This window comes from Lissotriton helveticus, chromosome 9 (assembly GCF_964261635.1).
Source record: "Lissotriton helveticus chromosome 9, aLisHel1.1, whole genome shotgun sequence".
In the NCBI taxonomy this organism is placed as follows: Eukaryota; Metazoa; Chordata; class Amphibia; order Caudata; family Salamandridae; genus Lissotriton; species Lissotriton helveticus.
Window position 1 is genome coordinate 1,046,517,778 of NC_136070.1, and position 20,150 is coordinate 1,046,537,927.

Sequence of the window (20,150 nt, forward strand, 5' to 3'; positions counted from 1 at the left end):
CCTTTGATGGTCGATCGGAGATGAGGTACCTTTGAGGCAGAAATATTAAAGAAAAATATTGTGATACAAAAATATTGTGATGCAGAATTATCGCTTCAGGTAAGTAATCTAGTTAAGAATACTGTTGGTAAAATGACTTTCAATTATATAGCTGTAAGGAATATCGTTTTTTAATCATTTTAATGTTTTTAGTTCATATATTATTATAATGTGTTACTATTGTTTGTATAATTATTCTCAATTTTTAAAAATATAGTTTATAATTTTAAGTGATTTAGAAGTTTCAATGTAATTGCTAATAGTGATTTATGGTGTTGTAACAGGTTGTTGGATTTTTATGGGGATAGTGTGGGAAGCTAATTAAGGAAGAAGGAATTAACATTTAATTAGTAATGTATTAAGTATTATTTGATTTATTAATGATGTAAATTGTGTAATAATCATATATTTTGGATATATTTTACTTGCCGGGTGCCAAGTTTGTAAGCACATAGAGTAGGATGTTAATGCATTAATAATTAGAAATAATTATTAATAATGTGTACACACATATTTAATGGATTATTAATCATGTACATTGAGTCATAATTATATATTTTAGTTCTATTTTAGTTGTGGGCTGCTGGGCTTGTAGGGTTGCATGATAGGAAGTTAATTAATTGATAATTAATTCTGTAATTGAATATCAATTATGTTAATTGTGCTATACTTATTTATTAAGTTATATTTTAGTTGTGGGTTGCTAGGTTTGTAGGGGTATAGGGTTGCAAGTTAATTAATAATTCAATAACCATTATTATTGTAATTGAAAAATACTTAATACATTGTTTATGAATTTTCTAAATTAGTTAATTGTTTTCATATTTATATAAAAGTCTCATGTGTTCCCTACTGTTGCACAGACCCCTACGAAGACCAGTGCTTTCACTACTGTTGCTTTGACTGGAGTTGGAAAAGTAAATCTTACCCCTGCAACGTCCAACACTTTCCCTACTGTTGCACAGACTGGAGTGGGAATATTAAATCTTACCCCTCCGAATTCCAATGCTTTCCCTAACGTTTTACAGGCTGGAGCGGAAATAGTAAGTTTAACCCCACCGAAGTCAACACTTTCCCTACTTTCCCTACTGTTGCGCTGTTTGGAGGGGGAATAATATATTTCACCCCTTCGAACCCCTAAACATTCTCTACTGTTGAATAAACTGGAGTGGGAATAGTATATATATTATTCCCAGTCTCCAATACATTTCCTAATATTGGTTTATTATATTTTCCAGTAATATTTTTATTTAATTTTTTATTTATTTAAGAGGTTTTGTATAGCGCTAGCCAGACCCGAAGGTATCGGAGCGCTTTACAGCATGTAGGGGAGAAAAAACACATGAAAGAGGCAAAAGAAAGCATAAGTGTTCAAAAGTTCCAGTGTGCTGTGCGTCCGAGGAGCACATTGAGGTAGAGCGGTTCCGAGGTAGTCTCAATGCGTGGACAAGTCCTGAGCTAAGTCTTCCTCCAGGATTAGAGGGAAGAGTAGGGAGTTAGGGGACGGGGATGAGGTGAGGAGTGTTGGAGCATTTACCTGGTGGCTGCAGAGTGCCAGCTTGTGCGTTTTGGAATTTCGTGGCAGTCTACAAATTTCAGAGGGCCTACTTTTTGAAGCAAAGCAGGGTTGGCATTTGTTCTCTGTATAAAATCAAACTAGATGAGCCTGAGTTCAACTTTGACAGTAACTATTTCTATTAAACCCTATGCTTTCAACTAATATTGTCTGTAAGGTCAGCGTCACAGTCTGCCACCCATGTTTGTCTTGCTTTAATCATGGGGTTTAAATTTTCTTCTCTGATTTCTAGGAAACACAGTATGATCACCCCACCACTATAGGTATGCAGCATTATGTCTAGTGTGTTTGAGAGGGTTGGGCATGCCAGTGTCCTTCTCCACATGGCTTTCATAAGGTTCTCCATAGCAAAACCATGCAGCAACTGTCCCATGTCTAGATGAAATGTTGTCTTAACTTCATTCCATGATAGGAGCGATTCAGATTCGTATAGGTTGCCAGCTTGTAAGCATACCCTCTCTTTCCAGTGAAAGTATTTGCCCCACCGGGTATTATACTTCCTACAGACTTGCAGCCCCATTTGAACTATATATGGTAGCCCAGACAACCCATCCCCGGCCTACACCATAGAGGTAGCCGGTGAGTTTCCTCTGCAACAACTGGCCCTGTAGCAACCGTCAATCTATGTTTCCTTCGGGCCATAGCATTCCTCATCACACTGCAAATGGGCTGCCTGACTCTAGGTCAGGCACTCACAGACCGTCCTCTTCATAGGGGCACTGTAGAAAGTCAGTTTGATCCCTGTTTCTCTCCTTACCCCAGACCAATGTAGTCAAAGGGGATCTAAATGTGTGGGGCATATGATGTGATATTGGGTGCATGCTGCATAGGAAAATGTATAACACCTGGGCAACACCAACACTTTAGTTAGCGATATTCCATCTGCCAACAACAAGGGTAAGGCAACTCAGGAATCAACGTTCCTCTAAAGACTTGACACCAACTTAGCCGGATTGACTGTTTCGTGTGTGTGACCATTAGGCCAAGAAAGTTGAAAGAGACTGTAGTCCACTGTATCTATAGGACTGGGACTTGCCCTTCTGGGAGACCTTGCAATGCCCCCAATGGAAACAAAACAGATTTCTGCCTATTTCTGCCTAATATTGATTGCCTACCAAACCTGGCTATTGCAGACATAAGCGTCTACAGAGAACAGGAGATCGGTTAACTACACCAGCATGTAATTTGCATAAAGTGACACAACATGCCTGAAGGGGTCCATCTGGATCGCCCAGTCACAGAGCACCCTACATAGATGATTGGCCAGAGACTTCGCAGCTAGTTCAAATAATAAGGGTGACAAATGGAAACCCTGCCACGTTCTACTCTCCAATTCCCATTGAGCTCTTAGATTGTTAGTCCTGACCCTTGCCAGGGGATTGGTGTATAGTAGTGATTCCACTTTAAGATAGGTAGGGCAAACATTAATTGCCCCATGGGTGCAAAAGGTTTGGCAATTCAATAATGTCAAAAGCTTTCTCTGTGTCTAGTGACATGAGTGTTGGCCTCATTCGCTGGACTTTGCTCTTCCAAGACATGAAGGAGTCGCATAATGTTTAGGGCAATTCTTCTGCCTAGCACAACTCCTTTCGGATCCGTGTGCCCTGGATCTCTAATTACTTTGGACAATCTCATGGCAGAATTTTCCCTAAAATCTTGTTGTTTGTAATGAGTAGTGACAACAGTTGGTACGACCATCTCTCAATGGGACACTTGCCAGGTTTCAAAAAGCAGAATAATGGTAGCTTTTTGTATTGATATGGGTTGCTCAAATGCTCCCTGATATATCTGCAGCAATCTGTCCACCAGCTCCTTTGCGTAGTCCTCATACAAATCTGCTGGGACGCTGTCAGGGCCCAGATGCTTAGCTGTATTTAACTGCTTTATCTCTGCCTTGATGCTCTCCACTGTGATGTCCGCCTCTAGAGATTTCCTCTGTTCTTGCATCCATTTTTAGATGCTCTGTTCCGACAATATAGGATTGGCATCTTTTGGTGTGGTTTTCCACAGACCTCTTGTCTTCAATCCTCCTATTTTGCTGACATTTGTTTTTGCTTATTTTAGAGCTCTGCACACTTTACCAGTGCTAATCAATGCTGAGGTGCTTGTGCCCTTGTACTGTATTGTATTGTATCTATGCTTATATAGCGCTACTGCCACCCTACGGGTATCCTGGTGCTTTTAGATATCCAGATACTCGGTCAGCTGGTTGATGAGGAGAGAGAATGGAACATAGATCAGAGTTTTGGGAAAAGCCAGGTTTTCAGGCCTTTCCTAAATTCGATTAATGAGACACTCTGTCTAATCATTTGTGGTACCTTGTTCCATAACTGTGCCCCTACCACACTAAAAGCCCTCCCCCCCATCCGGGAGCGTTTAAATTTCCTGACTGCCAACAAGCCGGTGCCCGAGGACCGGAGCTGTCTCTGAGGGAGATACCAGGAAAATCTTTCCTGTAATGGGATTGGGCCCATCTCATGTGAGGCCCTAAACACCTGGCAGAGTGACTTGAAAAGAACCCTTTCCCTGATTGGTAGCCAATGGAGCTGCCTCAGTGCGGAGGTGGAAGAAGAGTCACGTCGCAACCCCAGTACCAATTTTGCCGCCGCAGACTGGACTCTTTGCAGCCCCCGAAAGATGTACTGGGGGGCTCCTAAATATACAGAGTTACAATAGTCCAGTCTGCTCAGCACTGTGCTGCTTACTACCATAGCGCGCAGTTCCTTTGGCAACATGGGGAGTATTCGACGAAGCAGGCGTAACAGACCAAAGCACACATTTGCAGTCTTGGATGCCTGCGACTCCATTTGGAGGTTTTTGTCTATTAGGACCCCCAGGTTCCGCACTGTATTGGCCGGGGTCAGTGGATCTTCCTCCGGAGTGAGTCTCAACTCCAATGGGGAATAGATGGTCGGCTTTGCAGGGGAGCAGTAGCGCACTTCAGTTTTTCCGCTCTTGAACTGGAGAGAGTTCCTCCGCAGCCAATCCGCGGTGTGGCGCATACACTCTTGGAAGTGCTCCAGGGGAACTGCCTGTTCTCCTTCTAAAGAAAATGCCAGCTGCGTATCGTCCGCGTAGTTGACTAGGTCAACCCCGAACGATTTGATGATGGAGAACAGCGGCTGTAAATAGGCATTAAAGAGAACAGGGCTAATAGCAGAACCCTGAGGCACCCTGTGAGTGACAGGCGTCTTGCAGGAGGTGAAAGGTACCATAGAAACTGTCTGTTCTCTATCTGTCAGATAGGAGCCAAGCCATTGCAAGGCTTTACCCCTGACCCCCATCTTTTCCAGTCTCTCTAGTAGGATTGGGTGGCTTACCGTGTCGAACGCGGTCGACATATCGAGAAGTACCAGTACTGCACCATTCCCATTGTCGGCCCTCATTCGTAGGTTGTCCAGCATAGTCAAGAGAGCAGACTCCGTCCCGTGCGCCGGCCCAAACCCAAACTGATCCTTGTCCAACAAGTGATGTTCCTCAAAGAAGTCTGACAAGGACCTGCTTACAACCCTCTCCAAGATTTTGATAGGAAAGGGAAGCAGCGAGATTGGGCGAACATTGACTGGATTTGTGGGGTCTAAAGAAGGTTTTTTAATCAGTGGTGTCACCACCGCGTGTTTCCATTCCCCCGGGACAGTTCCTGTTTCCAATGACTGATTGCATATCTGTCTAAGCCAGGGAAGAGTTTCACTGCCATAGGTTTTCCATATTTTCTGTGGCAAAGGGTCAGAAGGAGATCCTGAGGATATATTTTGCACTACCTCACTGAAGGTGGAGTCAGAGAGACCCTGAAAGCCATCAAGAGTGTTTAATTGGCTCGGGCCCCCTCCGTCTCCAGTGGTCTATGGGGGTGGGTGTCGGTACTAAGCACCTCAAGTGATCTAACAATCTTTCCCACTTTATCCAGGAAATGCAAAGCAATGTCATTGCATAGTTCCTGGGAAGCCACCACTTTAGTGCTCAGACATGTTGGAGCTGATAAATCTCTGACTATCCTGAAGAGTTCTCTAGTCCCATTAGAGGCGTGCGAGATGGAGTTGGCATAGAACTGGGCCTTGCAGCCTAGGATCCGTTGTTTATACGCAGTCTGTGCTACTCTCACCTCAAGCCTGTCTCCCTCCAAGTAGCCCTTCCTCCATTTCCTTTCCACCTTCTTACACAGCAGACGTAGATGTCTCAATTCATCATTATACCATGGTGCTGAGGTTTTATTTCTTATTTTGATTTTTTTATCGGGATTATTTGATCCAATGCACTCACGATATAATTCTGATAGGTGTTGTAATTAGTCTTCACTGATGCGGAGGCGCAGAAGAGTCTGTCAGGTGGTGAAGTAAGTGTGGCCCCTGACCTACCCAGCTTCGCCCATTCTCTTCCGACCCTAAATGCCACAGGTATCTTAGCTTGTCCCGTGTGTTCTGGGAGTAGGGTTTGAAATGAGAGTAGGTAATTCGAACATGGTAGAATTGACTTACACCCAATTGGCACATTTAGTTTACATGTGAAACCCTAGTAAAGGGATACTACATGTACCCAGGACCACTTAAATGCTACAAGCACACCTCTAGCACTAATTGTGCCACCCTCCTAAATAGCCTTTTAAACATATCTCAGACCTACCATTGCAGCCTGTGTGCAGTTTTACACTGCCATTTCAGCCTGACAACATAAAACTTCTGTCAGGTCTAAACCTTCCTTTTTATTAAATGAGTCATGCCCAGGGTAGACCCTAAACAACCCAGAGGGCAGGGTGCATTATATGTAAAAAGTCTGACATGTACTTTTAAGTTTTAGATGGCCTGGTAGTGAAAAACACTAAAATGTGTTTTTCAGTACTGTAAGGCCTTCCTCTCCCAAAGGATAACACTGGGTCACCTTATTACATTTTATAAGTGATAACTTGCAATTGAAAGCAAGTAAGAATGTTGAGTTTGATGTCTCAAGAATTGTGCTTCAAACCCCTCTTTATTGGTAAAGCTGGCTTTTAAGTCACAATTCTGAAAATGCCACTTTTAGAGTGTTGACATTTTCTTGTCCTAACTATTTGTTGTCTACAGCCTGTATCCTTGGTAACATGACTAGGTGTTGCTGGCAGTTGAGCTTTGTGTATCTTCCCCAGACATTCAAACAAAGGAGGGAATAGGTGTGGGCAGGGTGGGCCATCTGTGGCTTTATAGAGCCGAGGAGCTGACACCCACAATACTTGCATATCATAAAGCCTCTGTTCTAGCACTATCACAAAGAGTTTGACACTAGTCTTTTGTGTACCCAGACAAGCTGGATCCGAGCAGGGAGGCAGGAAATTTGAAGCACCTCTGGGGGTGGAAACCTTCAGAACCTTCTCCTACTTCAAAGTAGGTGCGCTGTATAAATAGTGGCTCCTCAGACCCAACTCTTCAGTACACCTCTAGACCTGTGGAAGACTCAGAAGGACTGCTGTTCTGCTCTGCTACAAGAAGGACTGATGCCTTGTTGTCCTGTTGCCTGAGTGAAAAGAAGTGGACCAGAGTGACTTTAAGGGCTAGTTGGCTGGCCTCCTGAGAGGAACCTTAGGGACAGAAAATGCTCCTACCACCTTGAACCCAACACCAAGACTCTGTTTGCTGCAAATCCTACCCCCAAAGTGGTGCCACCCCAGTCTGGATTCTTAGAAGTGGGCCTGAAGGTGCTCTGCCAGCCTAGCTGTAGACCTGTAGGCACAACGACGCAGCACAACGCATCGCCTCACACACTACATCAGAACCGCTGCTGCCTGACACATCCCCAACCCAGGACTTTGCAGCTCCTTGGAGTTGTCACATCACACTCCGCCGCTCCTCAGAACTGCCACTGTGCAATACATTCTCAACACACTCTCAACGCTAAATCTCTCAATGCTCCGCAACCAGGATTAAAGGTACTTTGTTCAGGGGGCCTATCTTGGTCCCTGTCTCCAGTCCGTGCTCCTTTGAGGTTGGCCTGAACTTGTAACTTTGTGCCAGGCCGGTTCAGCCAGATAACCAAAAGTAGGCGATTTGTGCTTTTAGGCACCATTTTTACTTCTTTAAAATTGCATGTCCCCGGTTCTACTACTTGGATTTTTGTCATTGTTGTCTCAACAATGTATTACATTTGACTCTATTTTTCTAAACTGGTGTAGGATTTTTCTTTTATTGAGTTTTCACTTTATTACTGTTTGAAGTGCTGCATAAATTCTTTACACATTGTCTCTAAGTTAAGCCTGACTACTTTGCGGAAGGCTACCAGAGGGTTAAGCACAGGTTAATTTGGGGTTTGCTTGTTTTTCACCTTTGGAGAGATTGTTTTTGCTGCTTGAGTATGGTTTTATCCTCCTTAAACATTAACCCACTTTCCTACAACATCCATCTCCAGTCCATTTCCCTTTGCTAGTAGATAGGTTTTTGTAGTACTCATAAAAGACCTCATTGATGTCTACCTGCGTGTTCACTATTGGGCTTGCCTCCGTTGCCATCACTGTGATTCTGACTGCGTAGCCAGGATAACATTCTATTTTGCTTGAGGTGCCTTTGACATTTAATGCTTAACATTGTTCTTGAATAAAGTGCCACCCTGACTAAGTTCTGACTCAGTTTCTGTATTTCACACGTTTCTTATTATTATAGATAGCACATTTATAGGGTGAAAAAAACACCCTGCAACAAGCAGGAGGTCCGCTGTAACTTTTGTGCCTTTGTAGCACGCCTTTCCTATTGGTCTGCTGTATCTGGCAGTATGTCAGTTCTCTCTCCTTTCAATCTATTGCTGCATCCTGCTGCTTCCTATGAGAGGTGGCAGTGGCCATAGTAGTCTCTCCCCAAATTACTACCTCTACCTATAATGTGCACAATTCTGAACCCCTGCTGCCAGCCATACCAGCATTAGTCTCAAAACGGATTTCTATATGTTCCCGTAGAGATTGGCAGAAGAATATGTCACAGAGGTCTGGCATTGGCATCCGCCACAGTGTGATAGCTGATCTGATCCATAGGCTGGAGTATCTAAGCATCAGTGGGGAGTGGTCTGATACCTCCCTGCCCCTGTATGTCATGCCTGAGATTCAATGTGAATTCACGTGGATTGCCATCATGAAGTCTAACCTGGCATACGTGAAGTGTGGTAGCACATGGGGTGCATATTCCCTACTTTGGGGGTTCTGTTCCCTCAACACATCCAGGAGGCCCAGAGCTCTCACTGTGTGCACCAGAGAATCTCTCATTTGAAGTTTATAGCTGGGAAGCTGGTGCATCCTCTCTGCTGTCCCATCTAGCACACAGTTAAAGTTGTGCAGCCTCAGCATTGTGGTAACTAGGTATGGAGCCATCAGGCCGCCGAGCTTTTGGTAGTAAGTGTGGCCACCAGTGTTTGGTGCACTAGCTCCAGTTCAGTCCCATTGAGTTTACCTAAAACAATTATGTATTCCCCTTCTGGGTCCACTATCAAACTATCAATAGAGAATGGTGCTTTGGGGACCACCCATGGTAAAATATGTTCCTCCATTCACATTGTAGCTTGTCAGCTTTAACAAAGAGTAAGTGTGTTTCTTGCATGCATGCTATGCGTACTCCCTATTGTCTCAGACTGGCACCCTCGCTGGCCCTCTTATAATAATAATTTTACCTCAAGATATTCAAGGCATCTAATGTGGTTCTACTGTCCATTCAGTGGGTGGTGGTGTGCTGAAAGCAATTCCCCCTATGGTGTGTGGGTATGTGTACTACCAGTTTTGAGCAAATTAAAATGCAGTCCTACAGGTGTCTCTCCTGACATAAAAAACCCAAGCCTTTGTGTACAGGCCAGTCGCATTTATCAAAGCTTGGCCATCATACACAGCCCAAGAACCTGTGCTGGACCCAAAAATGTGTATTTTTTTGCAAACTACTGCTCTATTCCTTCTCTTGAAGGTATATATTATATCCTATGTGTTCTTAAGGACTTAGACATTCATTAAAGGATTTTCTACTGCCAAATCAACCTTCTCTATCCAAAGATCCAAGTCTATCAATACATTTACGGAGCACTTGAGCCATGTTTGGCTTCATATCAGCTCAAAATCACAAACAGCCCTTCTCATTTCCTTAGGTTACAGCTAATTTCTAAAAGTACTTAAGGGAAGATGGTTGTTCATAAATAATTCCATGGCACAGAATGCCTCACCTAAATGAAAATAAGTGTGTTTGTTTTAAGATAGTGTCCAGAAACTGCCAGTCTACCCTTGGAAAAATTAACAAGTAGAAACTGCCAAGATAATAGAACTGAATCCTCTGCTTCTAGAATGCTACCTCTGCTGATGATCCCTACATACAAGACGAAAACTATCAATGATATTCCCTTCTCCATGCAGGCAGCAAACCTGTGGAACTATTTCACACAGAAAAGAAAAATTGAAACCCAGCTGGGTTTCAGGAAATCCGTAAAGGGCTTTCATCCTCATTAGACAATGAAGGGATGCACCCATTAGCAGACAGAAACTCTCACCATCTCAATGCCCGTGTGGAGGCAACTGCAGAGGAGATGTGTTGTGATGTCATCAGAGAGGCATAGGGCCTAGTGTGTTAACAGATTCTTGTATGCTGGCTGGTGGGGCCATATGAGGGTCTCATGCTTCAGGTGTGGGGAGGATTGCCCTAAGGCATTTATATGGTAAAACTGGACTATCGCTTTCCATCCATCCATTCATCCCTCCCTCCATCCATAGTTTTGCTGTCTCACTAATGTCTTTCTCTTCTCCCTCTCTAATGGCTTAATCTCTACCTTCCGCATCCATTCCTCTCTCCCTCTTTTTGTCTTGAAGCCTCACATGGCTGCTGCAATCACCCTCAGGAGCTGGCAAAAAGTGAGAGGCACCAAGAGTGGCCCTGGGTTTTTAAAACTGTCCCCATGGGTTTCCGCTAACAGGTGAAATGCTTGATGGAAAAAAGCCCTGTCACGGCCTGGCACTGGTGCCAAATTTCCCTCAAATATGGGAGGTGTAAGCACACGTGCTGCTATTGTATTTCCTTTTATTCCACCCACTCTATGCTTAAGCACTATTACTTGCTTTTAATCAGTGCTTAGTTTGTAAAGAAAATAAGGGCCAGGGCTCTCGCCAGGAGACCACTGCAGCTTGCGCCACACATTGTAATTGTAATTGTAAGTATTCTTGTATAGCGCTACTGCCACCCTACGGGTATCCAGGCGCTAAGAATAGGAACATACAGCCATCAGGTGAACAAATCGGAGAGAGAGAGCACAGAGGGTCAAGCTTTCGGAAATAGCCATGTTTTTAAGCTTTTTCTGAATTCAATTAAAGAATCAGTCTGTCCCTGCCTTGCTGCCAAAGATTGTAACAACACAACTACTAACCATCACACTCCTACAAGTGTGACAATTCCGACTATTTCAGGTCCACAAAGCTATAAGTATGGGTTGGGCGGCATGCAACAGTCATTGTTTATATATATTTAATTAATAATTAAGTGCTGTTGTAACCATCTCTAAATTAGCCAGACAGTGCCTCCTGTTGGCAGACTGTCACATGTGCTAGTGTTGTCAATTAAGTACCCGTGCAAGCACTTGAAACCACTGACTCAAATTAAGCACTGCTTTCAATGACATGCTAAGCAACTTATTCCAACCATGCAGAACCACAATTGTTCTGCATGTAAGTCATGCCACACTTACACATCTTTTCAGTTAAATACAGAACACCTTCCAAGCTTAACGTTCCTAACTCCCATTTCTTTTGCATAATAAGAACATAATGTAGCTCATGATGCAGAAATACCAACTCTCTCCTCACACAGAACGTATTCTTCCTCTAAAGCACTAGCTACGATACAGATTATGAGTGTATGTGCTATTTTGCCGCACCTGATAAACAATAATACGAAGGGATATGTTATTTATTGGTAGCAATAAATAGTCACCTATTACGAGTTTCTGGAGAATAATATGCAGATTTTGGTGTTTAATGCACTAACATCCACAGGATACAGGAAATACCAAGGGCCTCATTTATGAGGCCTTGCGTCAGTTTTGCGCTTCCGATGCGTCACTTTTTGTGACGCATCGGCGGCGTAAATGTAAAATGTAAATGTAATTTGATACTTGTATAGAGCACTACTCACCCGCAAGGGTCTCAAGGCGCTTGTACGAATACCGCTGTGGAACCCATCCTGGCTTTCCCTGTGAGGTGTCCACTCCTGGGCACCCCCAAGGTGGAGGCCAGGCATCCTTAGCGTTGTGGGGGCCGTTGTGGAGATTTAGCAAGCTATTGCCCAGAGTTGCAGAGTGGGACTCCATGATTAGAATAGGCACCGAGGCAAGAATTATCAGGTCCGTGGAAATTTTAGCCCAAGAACCACCGAGGCGGGGAATTGAACCCTGGTCCCGGGCTAGACCTCTGCATCAGGGTCTGCCGCTCTAACCATTGAGCCACACTTCTCCACATATAGGCGTAAAACATGCCTCCTGTTGCGCACTATTTCCAAAGTGGCGCATCTAAGCAGATGCGTCACTTTGTAAACCCCTGCGCTACATTATACCTGCGTCAGGTATAATGTATGCAGGGGGGGCGTTCCCCCGCAGGAAGCCTCGTAGAAGTGACACAGCGAAATCTATGAGATTTCACTGCGTCACTTCTAGGACGCCGTTGCGTCAAAATCTTGCGCCTGCCTCACAGCAAGTGTAAGACTGACGCAGGCCCTCTCACATGGGGACACACTCCAGCAATGTGTCACTTTTGCGCTTACAGATACGTCAGAAATACTGACGGATCTGTAACTCCTTGCGTCATGATGCGTCATACAGTAAATATGACGCATCAATCATCTCGCAAGGAGGACGCACTGAGAAGTGACGCATCACTTCTTTCACGCATCACTTCTCATAAATGAGGCCCCAAATGCTTTTCTCCTATTCAAATTGTATGAATGTTGAGGTATTTAATTAATCTGATAATTATGGAATGTGTTAAATTACACTCAACTCATAATTTCGACCCCTGCACAAATAGGGTTTCACGCATGGATTGGAAAATAGCATTCCACTTGTGATCAGACCTATTGTGTTATGTGTTTTGGTATTTTTTAGGGGTATTACGTAACATGCAACTGGAATAAATACAATATTCTTAGCATTTTGTTGCATAGAAAACAAAAGTTCCGTTAGAAAAGAAGGCTTTAAAACATTCCTCTCTCCTTAGCAAAAGATGACCTCGGCTTTCTTTTAATTCACACTCAGAGTGCTAAGAAGTCATTAGTTGGTACTGATACTGTTTTCTTTATCCAGTACAATGTAATATTCGTTTGCCGAAAGCTATAAAAAGCATTTCTTTAGTGGCTTCAGAATGCTAGCTTGGGCAGGCATGCGTGTCTGTTCAAATTTCTATATTAACCATGTTTGAAATTGTAAGAAATATGCTCAGGAGTAATGTCACAAAATGATTTATGTGGTAGGCCAAGAATAGATTTGAGATCATCTGTCCCCCATCTCGATTTGTAAATAAGTGATGATCTATGATTTGCTTAAAGAAAACAAGGCTTCAGATAACCTCATTAGCTTCAGGAAGGAGAATCGGTAATAAAATATTCTGGTAACACAGATTCAGATAATAGGCTACTTGAAGATATTTGATCCAATTTGTTATCTTCAGCTTTTAGCTGCAAGGATTCCAGCTCACAGGGTGAAAGAACTAGAAACTTGGATCAAAATGTCATTAGGTTTTTAACATTGCTATTTGTGAATTAGCTCAGGCAAATAAATGAGCTCCAGGACATGGGAGACTATAGAAAAAATGCTTTGCAGGAGTACATTTTTTTGAGTCAGTACAATATTTTCACAGTACTTGATGTAAATTGAAATGCTAAATGTCATGTTTCAAAAATGAAAAATACAGGACTACCTTTGTACTCCGAATGAAGTAGTGGCATATGATTTTCAAATATGTATTGTTAAAACTGCACATGGAAACATGGCTGAATTTTGCACAAACACCATTTATTTACAAAGACTTGGATCCTGAAAGAGGTCAGTTACCCGTTCACACTCTACAATATATTCAATGATTCTAAATGGGAACTATCGTACTTTGTGAGTTCATGAAAAGTGATGGCCATTTCCATTGGCCTAACCATGAAGACAAGGGCATTTTGAAGGAGTGATCAAACACCCTCCAGCTCCTTGACTCTGAAGTGTCTTGCAGCTGAATTAGAGATTTTTTCATTTAAATCAATCTTACATTAGAATAGTTATTCTCACTTGTTGCTTCTCGTAAAGAAATGCTACGCTAACTTTTACAGGAAAGTGAAGAAGGACTGTGATCACAGAGGCAGCCATCTTTGGCTCCAGGCTGTTGATTTACAGTCAGTAGAACCTGAGATCTGAGAAATTAATGGACATGAACAACTTGCTTTGTGATTGGGGAATACCGCAAATGAAAAAAGCCTAGTGCCTTAATAAGTCAAAGTAGGCCCATATATTATGGGGTGACATTTTATCACCTATTTCTGAAGCAACTTCTACTAGGTTCTCTAGAAACAGTAGTCAAGCAATCAATCAGGGATTTGTAAGTGCACAGCTACTCAGAGTGTCCGAGCACTTGCCAGAATAGTTGACCACAAGTACAAAAGCCAGACTACTGATAAGCCGATTGAATCAACCATTTTTAAAGGTTGCACTTCAAACAGTGTTCATTCTTTATTGCCCATAAAATCAAGGGGAGGGCATTGCAAGCCATGGCAGCAACAAAGGACAAAGACGTGCCACCCCATCTTTTCCTCTTGATGCGCAGGACCACTGTCAACACAGCGCCAGAGGAGCAGAATGTTCTAACAGAATGATTGACCAAATTCAGAGGGTCAGCCCAATAGAAGGCTCTATGAGCCAGTGTGAGACCTTTAAACTGTATCCTCTCTTTGATCGGCAGCCGATGAAGCTCCTTAAGGTGTTGGTGGATGTGAGCCCCTCTGGAGACAATTAATAGAAGTTGTGCAGCAGCATTCTATGCCAGCTGAAGTCTTTTCAGCTGGTATGCCGGAAGACCCAAGTAAAGAGAATTGGCATAATCAAGTTGGGAAGTAATCAGAACATGAATAACCATCTTCTGAGACTGTATCAGAAGTAGATACAGAAATGTCATTATAGTTTTCAAAAGTCCAGGAAGTGTACATCGGCAGAATGTTGAATGTCATGGTCTAAAGAGGAAAAGTAATTTAAATTAGAATTCTTTGATGCAAATGGCTCTAATTCACCTTAAGACTGTAGCTGCCTGGCCAGTGGCAAGCTCAGAGAGCAAGTGATAAATAGAACCTCTGGGTAGAGTTGAAAAAATGTATCTCCTTCCTCATAGGTAAATTTCAGAAAGTGAACAAACTGGTCAATCTTCTGGAAGAAAGTACATGAGACTTGGAGGATAGGTTGGATGGGTGAACCTCACTACAGGCATAGATAGCTCCAGCATTAGCCAATCTACAGAGAAATATGGTGAATATGCATTAATTCTAGGTTGGTTTATCATCATCATCATGTTAGTTTATTTTGTTTAAATCAACAATAGAAAATGTATTTAATTAAATGTATCAAAGTGACTGACCCCCAAGAGAGAGATCGAGAGTCTCTTTTATGGTCAGAGACTATTGTAAAGTGGCAGGTGGAAATTTAATGGCCAGAATTCAGGCTTGGCCAGTACCAATGGAATTTTATCTTATTATCAGTATAGATTTAGAGATGGAATTGTCGCAGTAGAACAATGTCTAAATTTGAACCTACATATATGCTTCTGTAGAAGGTCATTTGTGAATTGCACAAGATTGTTTTGATATCTTTTTTTTAATTTAATATTTTATTGAACAAAAGCAAAGGCATCAATCAGTTGACAATCAATACATTACAAATTGTGCATGGATGGGCATTACGTAAAAAGCAGTATTTCAAGAATCATGACAACGCAGACGTCCGGCCTTGGCCATGGCCATATCAGCTGTGGGGGAGCTACAGAGTTCACCTCTGTACATATTCCAATGTCCCCATTTCTTGTCCCATTTCTTAGGACACCCCCTGACCTTATATACAGTTTTCTCAGCCAACATGCATTTATCCATTTCAGCAACCCACCCCATCAAAAGAGGTTTCTGTGGGGCGCCCCATTGCATTGCTATTGCGCGTTTCACCAGCAGAAAGCCGAGGGCCACCCATTGCAGTTCCATTTCAGTGAGATCCGTGGCGTCCCAGATGTTAAGGGGCCCTCCCTTAGGTGACTAAGGGACTGGTTTTCCCAATGCATCTGTCATTTTCCGGGTCGCTCTCTCCCATAGGCCTTGGATTACGGGGCAGTCCCACACGATATGATAGAAGGAGCCCACGAGGCTGCAACTCCGGAGACACATATCATCCGTGCGCCGACCTATCCTAGCCAGGAGGGGAGCGGACATGTATGCTCTATGCAGTACTTTCAGCTGTATCAGTCTGAAATGGTGATTGATCGCTGTTTCCCTGGGGGACATCAGTGCCGGCCGCCATTCGTCGCCTTCTATGGGCCCTACGTCACCCTGCCACTTGTCTCTCAAAGTCTGAAAGGAGTTAGGCATATTGTTACATAATTTGCGATAGGTGCAGGATATCGCCTTTGTTTGGAGGGGCTCTGAAAGCAGCCTGTCCTCAAGAGGTGAGGCCTGTGGAAGGGAAGAGAGGTCGGGAATATTAGTGAGAATGGCATGCTTGATTTGAAGATAGCGGAAGGCCTCGCCCTGGGTAAGAGCGGATTTCTCTTGGAGATCAGTGAAAGTCAAAAGTTTACCCTTGTGGATTATGTCCCCCAGTGTGGAAATACCGATCATGTCCCACTTATCAAAACCCTGATGATGACAAAGGGAGCCAAGTTTTTGTGAAGCCCAAAGCGGTGTGGCCTTTGTGAAGATGTCAGACCATCCTAAACTTTTTTTGGCACGGTGCCAAATTGCTATCGCTTGTGTCATGGGTCCCACATATCGACTATGGGGGAGCCTACTATACAGGGCTCCTAGGTAACCCTCCCATCCCGTTTGATACCACTACAGGTGAAAAGCTGGGTTGGTCGGTGGGCCATGAAGCCAAGAGTTGGTGGCCACCAGCTGGGAGGCCCAGTGGTAGAGGCGTTTATTGGGCAAGGCGATACCACCATTGTACCACCCTTGCATAAGTTTATGGAGAGCAATGCGGGAAGCCCTACCGTCCCACAAGAGGAGGCGAAGGTCTCCTTCTAGCGCGCAGAAGTAGGAATCGGCAATAGGAAACAGGCAATTCTGAAAGTCATATAAAAAGCGTGGGAGTGCCAGCGTTTTGAAAAGAGCTGCCCTGCCCGGGAGGGACAGAGGCAACGAACGCCAGTGAGATATGTCGCTGTGGAGTCTTCGCAATGGGCCCTTTAGGTTTCGGTCGTAGAACAATTTGGGATCCGGGGTAACAAAGATGCCAAGGTATTTAAACCCTTCCTGGGCCACTGCGATTGAATATCCCCTCGGGAGGGGAGGTGGTGGGCCGTGTAGCCCATAGAGCACCGATTTGGACCAATTGATGGAAAAGCCAGAATATTTACTAAAGTTGGTGATGACGCGTAATAAACTGTTAATGGAGGATCTGGAGGAGGAAGCATAAACAAGGTTATCGTCTGCATATAATGAAATCTTGTCAACTGTGTCGTCATTCCACCGGAGACCCCTAATAGAGGCATCAGCTCTGACCCAATGGGCCAACGGTTCCAGGGTGAGTGCGAACAATAGTGGGGAGATGAGGCAGCCTTGCCTGGTCCCCCTGTGCAACGGAAACTGTCTAGAGGTATGGTAATTGACGCGTACCTGGCCCCAAAGATTGGTATACAGCAGTCAAATCCATTGAATAAAATTAGGACCAAAGCCAAAGCGTACTAGGACCTCAAAAAGGTAAGACCACTCTATGGAGTCAAAAGCAAGTGTGGCATCAAGAGATAATATCGCAGCATCCTCTTGTATATAAGGCTGCCTAGCCATGACATTGTGTACCCTGCAGAGGTTGAGGGCCGTATTCCGGCCCGGGAGGAATCATGACTGGTCGTCATGAATTAAAGAAGGGAGGACTGTTAGAAGCCTGGTAGCCAAAAGTTTGGCCAAGATCTTTACTTCGGCATTAATAAGGGAAATCGGTCTATACGAACCACAGTCTGTGGCCGGCTTATTGGGTTTGCGAATCACGACTATGGAAGCCAACCGCTGATCAGGCGGCAGACTGCCACTATCATGGCTTTCCTCAAACATAGCTTTCAGATGAGGGATTATCTCCTGTGCCATTCCTTTCAGGAACTCAATGGGAACACCGTTGGGTCCCATGGCTTTACCCGATTTTATAGCAAAAAAAGCATTCCCAATCTCCTCGGTCGTGAGATCAGCCTCTAATTCCTCCTTGTCAGCTTCAGAGAGAGTGGGTAGATGCATTTCACTCAAAAGTAGGTGAGACTCTTCTGCAGTATATTGCGCCCTGGCCATGTAGACCTGCTCTAGGTGGTCTGCGAAGGCCTCCGCTGTCTCCCGCTGATCTGTGATGTGTGAATCATCTGGGCGGGCCAGGAATAGGATCCATCTGGATCCCTGCTCGCGCCTCTCCTGCCAGGCCAGCATTTTACCTGCTCTATCGCCCAGTTCGTAAACCCGGTGGCGAGTTTTCAGGAGTTTAGCTTGTGCTTTTTCCAGGGCCAGTGCTTTATATTCAAGTTGTTTGGTTCGGAGACGGCAAGCCGTCTCCTCAGAAGGGTTACTGTTGTGGGCCGCCTCTAAATGGAGCAAATCTGTTTCAGCCTGGAGAAGCTGTTCATTCTGTTTATGTAGATATCCAGTCTTGAGAGCAAGTGCCCTCCCCTTAATAACGGCTTTATAGGCCTCCCAGATAGTGACAGCCGATCGCACCGACCCAACATTTTCTGCAAAATAATATTCTGTATCCTCTAGCAGGCTTTCTTTTATGTCAGGGATTTTTAGAAGCCATGGAGTTATGATTATGGGACCCCGGGTCGCTTGTCGATGGTATGTAAGTTATATAGTAAGCGGGGAGGGATCTGAAATTCCCCGAGGGAGTCCCCTGGCATGGCGGAAGAACCCGACATCTGTCGTAGGGCAGAAAAAATAGTCGATGCGGGAGCTGCTATTGTGTGCATTGGAATAATGTGTGAAATAGGAGGGGTCCGGGTGAGACGTCCGCCACAAGTCCTCAAGCCCCATCGCCTGTGTAAAGTCTAAAAGGCCTGATCCCTGCCTGTGGGAAGTGCGCTGGGGACGCCTATCTAGCGCATCATTGATTGTCATATTGAAGTCTCCACCAATAACTAGGGAACCTTGTGGAAGATCTAGTAGGAGTCGTTCTAAGGCCTGCAACGCATCCTTACCAAGAGCCGGCGGGATGTAAGCTGAGACAACATTCAACTGCCTTCCCTCCCAAATGGCCTCTGCCTCAGCAAAGCGACCGAGCGGGTCAGCCCATGTCTTCGTGCAGGTAAGTGCAATGTTTTTTTCTAATGAGAATGCCGGTACCTCTGGACCCCGATGTAAATCCCGCGTGAACAAGCAACTTATAACCCCCCTGGTGTAATGCCTGACAAGTGTTACCCATCAAGTGAGTTTCTTGCAGTAGGACCAGGTCAGGAGCGTGGCGCTTGAGATATTGCAATACAACCCCCCTCTTTATCTTGCTTCCAAGGCCGTTGACGTTCCATGTCATGAGGGTAAGCGCCTTAGTCGAGGGGAGTGTCATGGTAGTGTGTAAGGCGGAAAACAGTTAAAGACCTCACATAAGGGGTCCCCATATTGTCGCCCAGACAAAACTGCTAAAAGAGGTATGGCCAGTGGGAGACCCAGAGGAGGACGAAAGTGCCCAAATTTCAGACGTGGAGGGCCCCATAGGGCTGGACAATGCTGATTAATGCGCCCAGTTTCAAGGAAGACTCTGCAACTAGCGAACAAAGATTGAACCAAAAAGAAAACCCCCAAAACCACCCCCCTCCCTTCCCACCCTCCCTCCCTGCCCCCTTGCCCGCGGACCTTAAACTATCCACACCCCAACTTGGCAGAGTGCCTGTCGCCCTCCCAAACATTGACGGGGTACCTGGTGAGCCGTTGGTGCCTCTCGCCTGAGGCCTGCGAGATCATAGTGATTGATAAGATGCATAACAAAAACATAGCAATGTGCACATCCGCGTATTACAATAAACAGTGTTAGGACTAGTCAATCCATAATATCTGGACCGGAGGAAGAGCCCAAGGAGAGCGTGAACAAGTTCTGAGTTGTATGCCGCTGCTTGAAGGAAAAGTCACAGCAGGAGGGACAAGGCTGGCAGACAGCATCATGGCAAATATCACAGGGCTAGTCCAGAACCGCTAAGAGACCTCATTGGTCATCGTGGCTAACATCGGTAAACAGCTCCTGGCTCTCTGGCAATGGGTTCCGATTGGAGAGGTCGTCTGAAGTCTTACGATTGTTTGGGGTTTTCCCTGTCCGCGCCAGGCATCAAGCCAGTCCCAAACCTTGCTCGGGGACAAAAAGAACCATGCTTTGCCCT